At 38.4% G+C, this 8,262-nt stretch overlaps 1 pseudogene; it reads left to right on the forward strand.

The window, feature by feature from the left end:
* Window positions 1-1,153: 1,153 nt before the first annotated feature.
* On the forward strand, window positions 1,154-3,335 carry LOC114107908 (olfactory receptor 7E24-like; annotated as a pseudogene).
* Window positions 3,336-8,262: the final 4,927 nt, after the last annotated feature.

The following is an 8,262-nucleotide window of genomic DNA, read 5'->3' on the forward strand; positions in this document are numbered from 1 at the left end:
CTGGAGCTCCCCACATCCTCTGCATTCTTACAATGAGCCCACTCAACATGAAAAGAAGACCCAGAGTCATGCTTGGATTTTATTATGATTCAGGAAACTGACGAGTGGTCAGAGTGTACCTGAGATGTGTCTGCAGTTGAGGCCTCTGGAGCTCTGCTTAGAATATTCCTAATATTAGGAAACCATTAAAAAGATTCATTAATCAGGCCAGAGATTCACAATTTAGCATCAGTGCTGCTAGATCTACCTATCATTTCTTGAACATAGGGCAGGTTGTTAGTGTCACTGAGAACCAGCAACTGAGGTGGATTCTACTCATACAGTTGCATTGAATACAAATTAAACAGAAAATGTTTGTTCCCCATTACCATGACTTGGAAGTATAAAATAGGGCAAATTCAAGCACCTTTGGAGTGTAGAAAAGGTGTGCTGGTCTCCATGGTTGTACAGTAGGCACCTGTATGCAGAATACTTCAGTTAAGCCAGAGGAACAGAGTCATTACTCCACCATTGAGGAGGCTGCTAGCATTCTCAGGATCTGAGTCACCCGATGGTAACGCAGGATGGAAAATATAACATAATTAAATCCAGTCATGGAAATGCCCCTTCCCTGAGCATTTGCTGATGATCATTCAGCACAGATCATGCTCTTGGGCCCCCTCCAGAACCTCCATGAGCTCACTACATGGTCCCCCATGCTTGAAAACAGCCTTCTCAATCTCAAAGCAGTCATGAGGCAGTTTCGTAAAGGAAAACTGTATGGTAGATGATTATGACATGAAAACACCAACAGAAAATTATAGCTTACTACTTCAAGATAGTAGGTGTGTCTGGGAGACAGGTATGCAAGATAATGGAAAAAGGCAGAGATTCTAAGACTCAAATTTCTAAGGTAATGATTCAGACGTCTCTCCAATGTTAGTTCTCCCACAAGTATTATCAGATTCAAGTTTCAATACAGGTAATGGGTATTATGGACAATAAGAGTAGGTAATATTCATGGAGCATGTCCACATGCCAGGATATTATTAGACATTGGATTTCAGGTGTGGTATAAGAGAAGAACTTTACGTGTGGATATGCTGATAAAATTGGTGTTGGTCTGACATCACTGAGTATGGATATTCTAAAATATGCACAAATAAATTAAATAATGGGAGAGAAGTACAAGTTATGCAATGTCAAAGATTTGTTAAAAAATCCTGATGATAACCATACAAGGTAGGTAATTATTACCTCATTTTACAAATGATAAAATTTCCAAGAAGTTGTTACATTATTTCTTGCTATGCTGTGCTTTGTACTATATACAGTTCAATCACAAAGAGTAATGATAAATAATGAACACAAGTGTTATTTTACTATTATATGAATAATATAATTGAAATGAATGTGTTACCAATGACTGACCAGAAAATCCATAAAGAAGAAAAAGTATGGAAATTAAACCAGAGCTTCAGGACTTTCCTTGGTGCTTAGATCATAAAATATGAACTTGATGGGTTGAGATCACAAAACCATGAAGCAGTTTTATCAGGCCAGATGGCATTCAGAATCAAGAAAAGAAAGAGTTAAGGGCTATTTCCTATAATAGACATTTAGCTTTTATTATATGTGTTGATGCAATAAACCTGCACATAATAAAGTGATTCAAAGGAGATTTTTAAAGTCTATGATTTAAAATCATTGACAGGTACAGTACACACTAATGCCACATTTGTGGTCAATGCTATGATTGATTATGTGCACTGACCCAATCATACTTATCAAAATTTGAAGTTTACCAAAACAAGGATTTTTATTTTATGTTACATAATTTTTAAAGAGAAAACTTAAATCCATACAAGTGGCAAATGAAAAGATCAAAGAATGATGAGAACCCTTACAGAAAATGGGCACATACACCTTTCTGGTTTTGATCCATCATCATTGATCTAGTTGTCTGGACATGCTGTTCTTACAGTCTTAAATATCTTGTCAACAGACTTTGACTAAAGTCCTGAGAGAAAAATGAGGCGTATCAAAGCGCGTCTTAATTTCCTTTATAGGAAGGTCATTATTTATTCCCTAATTTTCTTTAAAGAGTAAGCTGAATTTTATTGTGATCATGAACTCCTTCTCTCATATTCTCCTGGACTTCTAACATTGCTCAGTTTAATGTCTCAAAAGTATGTATGGAAAGATGGGTGAATGATGGAGAAAGTAATAATGAAAGTGTATGCAGAGACCAGGCGATTCACTATTGAGAATTATTGTTGAAGGTATGTGGACCTCATGTGTGAGCATCTTCCTTGTGCATAGTTGGATTCAAATGTTTCCAGATTAGGGATTCCTGTTTAATGTATTTCTTTTTCTTTTTTTTTAACATCCTCTTTGCTTTCCAAAAGATGTCCAAGCAATATACAAGCACAAAATTTAACCTGTGTCTCTGCATTCCTATTCATGAGCTTCTAAGAGGATGCAGACCTGCAACCCATCCTCTTTGGACTGTTCCTGTCCATGTACCTGGTCACAGTGCTTGGGAACCTGCTCATCATTCTGGTTGTCAGCTCTGACTCCCACCTCCACACCCCCATGTACTTCTTCCTCTCCAACCTGTCCTTGGCTGACATTGGTTTCATCTCCACCACAGTCCCTAACATGATTGTAAATATTCAGACTCACAATGATGTCATCTCCTATGCAGGCTGTCTGACACAGATGTCCTTTTTTGCCATTTTTGTCTGTATGGATTATATGCTTCTGTGATGGCCTATGACCAGTTTGTGGCCATCTGTCACCCCCTACATTATCCAGTCATTATGAATCCTCGCCTCTGTGGCTTCTTAGTTTTGGTGTCATTTTTGCTGAGTCTTTTGGACTTCCAGTTGCACAATTTGATGATCTTAAAAATTACCAGCTTCAAGAATGTGGAAATTTCTAGTTTCTTTTGTGATCCTTCTCAACTTCTGAATCTTTCCTGTTTGGACATCTACTCTAATATCATTGTCAAATACATTCTTATTGTCATCTATGGCCTTTTCCCCATTGCAGGGATCTTTTTCTCTTACTACAAAATTATTTCCTCCATTCTGAGGATCCCTTCCTCATGTGGGAAGTTCAAAGCCTTCTCCACCTGTGGGTCTCACCTGGCAGTTGTTTGCTTATTTTTAGGAACAGCCTTTGGAGTGTACTTTGGATCATCTGTATCACATTCTCCTAGAAAGGGTGCGGTGGCCTCTCTGATGTACACTGTGGTCACTCCCATGCTGAATCCCTTCATCTACAGCCTGAGGAACAGGGATATTAAGAGTGCCCTGAGGAGACTGCACAGCAAATCTCAGCACTCATGGTGACTGGTTGCAACGCATGCTTAAACATGCAGCAAAGCTAAATACCTGGTCCTGTCAATATGCCCCTTATGCTAATTTCTCACCAAGTTTTATAGTAAAGTGGTTGGAACTCATGTTGAGAAGGGATGTTTGGTTCTTTTCACATTGGGGACATGGTTTCACTTTGGTTAGATAAAGAATGCTGGAGTACATGATAGTGATTGTTGAACAACTATGTCTATATTTGATGCCACTAAGATATGCAATTGACAATGGTAATAATGTCAATTTTTTTGTAATTTAAATTTACTATAATGAAAGTGGACTTAAGAAACTATTATTTAAAAAACCAATTAAAAATCAGTAGTATAGATAAACTTCCTTTTTGCTAAAAGTTGGTGCAAAACCTTAATTAATGTTAATTTTCTAACATTTTTCTTCCACCATTAATATTAGCAAGTTTGTAGAGTCTGTAATATGCTCACCTATTGGCCAGTCAGGAGTTCTTTGCATTGAGCCTCCAAGGTCACACCATAGTCAATGAGCAGCCTGTGCCTCCAGCCTTTCAGCTTGATGGCTCCAGTCAGGTGGGCTGTATCCTGTGTTTCTTCTCACCCTGGTTGTGTCTTAGGAAGCCCCTAACTGAGCATGCACAGATGTCAGCCCTAAAAATGAGGTGGGAGGCCCCTGGGTACCAGCCATGAGGAATCCACTCTCCTTAGTCATGACCACCTGAGCCCGTGTAAATAGGTAACTGCTGAGGGAGGTGAGGATGGAGGAAGGACCAACATGCAGTGTGGCTGCCCAGAGGGGAGAGCACTGCACAGTGTCAGTCATGGGGACTGAGTGTCGAGGCATGCGTGTGACATCCACGGTGGTAGTGAGCATGGCGGCAATGTCACTACAGTTTTCCTTTCCTCCCACACTGGTCCTTCTTACCACACACTGTCATCCACATGGAGGAATGTGCTCTTCACACTGTCCTCAGCACTGAGAGATGTCTATGAGGGTGAGGAGGAGGAGGTGGACCTGGATGAGGACAGCACACAAACATATGATCCTTTATTGAGAGGGTGCTGGGTGGCAGGTGCTGAAGTGTGTGGTATGTGTAGGGTGTTTACATTTGTCTGCCTAATTTTTATCAAGGTATAATTGCCACATTATTATATTTGACATATTGGAAAAGATCAGAGATTTTAGTATCTTGTGCTGGGTGTTCATGTCAAATAGCTGAAGCCATGTTTGAAGTGCACTGTGGCTTTGAGGCATATGGCATCTTGGCAGGACAGTGCTGACAGGTTGTTCCCTCCACAAGCAACCCTGTGTTTCACCTTGCTGTCTGTGTAGGATGCAATCCCTTTCCTGTGCACTTCCCTTTGGGATTTCTGGTAGATCCCAGGACAGAGCAGTCTGTGGCATCAGTTGCACTGATGTAGGACAGATCAGGCTGGACACCCAAGGTATTTTTAGGAAGCAGGTTTATTTAAATTGCAGTGGTCCCAAGAGTCTAATGACTAAAAATCTCTAGACTCTGGATCTGAAAATTATTTGAGATTTATACACAGTTGGGGACAGAGATTCATAATAGTGGTTGGTTACATGGCAGGTACTCTTTGTCCCATAGTCTTAGTCTTGACAGAGGTTTCACAAGTTTTACCAAAGAAAACAAAATATTACCTTTTATACAAATGTCTGTTGAGACAGAGTCTATTACAGCCTTTGTCAGCAAACCTTGTATTTAGAAAGAGGAAGCTTCAAACAAGAATATGCTCTCTGCAGAACTCCTGTGAAATCCTGTTGATACTCTTTGCAAAATCTTGCTGTCAAAAAGCTTAATTATGATGTTGGCCCCAAATAAGCTTATATGTTACAATTATGGTGAGGGATCTCTTTGTGGCTGTATCAGCACCAATTCAGGAAGAATGGCTGAGATGAGCACAAACATCTAAGATCAAATGGGCACAAATATTCCAGCAAAGATCTCCCTGTGTCCCCCACTCCAGGATACCTTTGCAGCTGCCACATCCTCCTGCATTCTGGTAATAAGCCATCTCCATCAGATGAAGAGCAAAGCAGGTCTAGACTGCATTACTACTCAGGAATTTGAAAAAGGTTAAGAATGTACCAGATATGTATGTACCTCAAGCTAAGACCCCTGGGTCCCAGTTAAAATATTCTGATTTTGGAAAAAAGTCAAAAAGTTTAATGCAACACAACCACAGATTTACAATTTAATTTTTTCTGCTGTTGGCTTGGTTCATTCTTTCTTCAACAAAGGGCAGGTTGTTAGCATCTCTGAGACTCAATAATGTCATCCAAGGTGACTTCTTGTTGATACAATGACAATGAATCCAGATTAAACAGAAAACCTGTGCTATCTATGTAGTTAATATGTGATCATAGAATAAAATATGGGAAAAACCAAATTAGATAGAGTTACCTCCAAACAATGGCAGAGATGTCCACTAGCTTTGGAAAAGCCAAGTAGGCACAAAGGGAAGTGACAGTTGACCCTTAGAGCCTGGCCTGAGACAAAGTTTTGAATTTCACATCATTTTAATGCTATAGAGTTCTTTGACAATCATATTAAGAAGTAGATACACTATTTCTTTAATTACTGAATGCTTAGTTAAAAAATAACTTATGACCAAATGAATGTCACTGAGGTATATATTTATTATGATTCATTAGTAAAATCTGGATATTATTGATAGTGTTAGTCCTGACTAGGTTAATCTTCATGCCACTCAACAAATATATCCAGTGACCCCAAATGACCATTTTCCTATCTCTGGATGGGCATTTTAATTTTGACCTTACAGATATATGTGCTGGATATTTGGGAAGAATGTCTCCTTTTTTTTTTCTATTTCTGACTCCCTGAGGCCTATGCTCTGCTTGGCACAGGGAGGCATCCAGAATAAGTCTGTTCAGCATTGAACCCCCAGCACCATTTCTTTTCTAAATTGACCAAAATGAATTTGGATTAGCAAATTGTGGCCTCCTGTCTATACTTTCTTTCCTTTCAGCAGTGTCCATGGGTATAGACACAAGTTAAAACTGTCTCTCTGTGTCCATGTTTTGGACGTAGAGACTCTTTATTTTCATTTAATGTCATCCACAGCAGAAAAAGTTTCAGAAATCATGGCAGAGATTTTCATGGGTTTGAAGAAAGGCAAGGAGGCAGAAGTTGAAGGGCACTTAACACTGAAGCCTTCCACTGAGGCACAGATCAGAATTTCACCTCATTCCAGCCTCCAGTGCCCTTGACCATGGCTTTCCTCCATAATGCTGATATTTCCCAAATCATGGAATTTTTTTATTAAATCACAATGACCAAACATTTGTTGAGTTTCAAATATCCCTTTGGAGGTAGTGTTATTTTCTGTGTTTCCCTTAAGCAGTGAGCAGGGAGAGGAGGAGAGATTCGCACACTGTGCACACACTGGCAGTTGGGATGTGGGTCTGAAATGCTACCTTCCTGACTCCAGCATGATCTCTTCTGCTGGATCCAAGGGAAAGAGTATTTCCTGAATTTGACAAATTTTCTTAAGGATTCATCAAGGAGAGATTATTACGACATGGGGTGACACTTCATTTTCCTGATACATATTAGGATTTAGAAGATATGGGTGATACTGGCTGTTCTTGAAGGGCATAAATGTAGGTTATTAGTAGCAAATTTGAACATGCATTTTTCTATTGGAAATCAATCACCTAGCCCCAACCAACACATTTATTGGAGTTGGATATTCTTATTTGAGTGACATGGAAATTGGCAGAGGGTTTTGAAATGATTATCTAATTAATAAACTATCCAATTAAAAGACTGTGTCCTTTCAACAGATAACACTTTGCATCAGATAAAGACTTTGCAGAAGGTGAATGTACTTCACAGAGTATATTCTCAGGTTAATGTAAACTTGCATATTTCATGGGCAATAGGTATTGTTTTGCAGAATACTTAGATGAGTATTTTTAAGTACTTTTAAGGTAACATGGTAAAGGAAAATTGCATAGTAGATGATTCTGACATGAAAACACCAAGAGAAAATTTACACATCCCCACTTCAAGACAATATCTGTGTCTGGGAGACAGGTTTGCAGGAGAATGGAAAAAGGCAGAGATACTAAGACTCAAATTTCCTATGTAATAATTCAGATCTCTAGCCAATGTTTGTCCTGGAAGAAGTATTGTCAGATTCATATGTTTTAATATAGGTGATGGTGTTATGGATCATAAGAATAAGCAATATTCACAGAGCATGTTCTACACACTAGGATATTGTTAGATAGTCGATTTCAGCTGTGGTATAAAAAAGAACCACTGAGACCTTCAGATGTGGATATGCTGATACAATTAGTGTTGTAATGACATCACTATGTTAGATATCCTAAAATATGCACAAGTAGAAGTACAAGTTATGCCACTTGAAAGATTTGTTAAAAAATTTTTCTGATGACAGCCATACAAAGTGGGTAATTACTACCCCACTTTTTACAAATGAGGAGGTTTCCAAGAAGTTGTTACATTATTTCTTGTTGTACTCTATTTCATACTGTATCTAATTCAGTCATAGTGAGAAATGATAAATAATGAACCTAAGTGTACTTCATGTAGCCTAAATAGGAGAATTGAAATCAATGTGTCAGGAATGACTGACCAGAAAATCTATGAAGAAGAAATAAGTAGATTGGAAATAAAACTTGGAATTTTGAGTCTTTACTTAGTGTTTAGATCATCAACAATGTACTTAATGGTTTGAGATCAAAAAACTGTGATCCAGTTTTATCAAGCCAGATGGAGTACAGAATCAAGAAAATGAAAAAAAAAATCAAGGGGCATTTTATATAACAGATATTTTGCTGATATTATATGGGTTGAAAAAATAAACCTGCATAAAATAAAACTATTCAAAGGAGATTCTTACAGTCTATGATTTTAAAATCA

This window comes from Marmota flaviventris, chromosome 1 (genome assembly GCF_047511675.1).
Source record: "Marmota flaviventris isolate mMarFla1 chromosome 1, mMarFla1.hap1, whole genome shotgun sequence".
Lineage (NCBI taxonomy): Eukaryota > Metazoa > Chordata > Mammalia > Rodentia > Sciuridae > Marmota > Marmota flaviventris.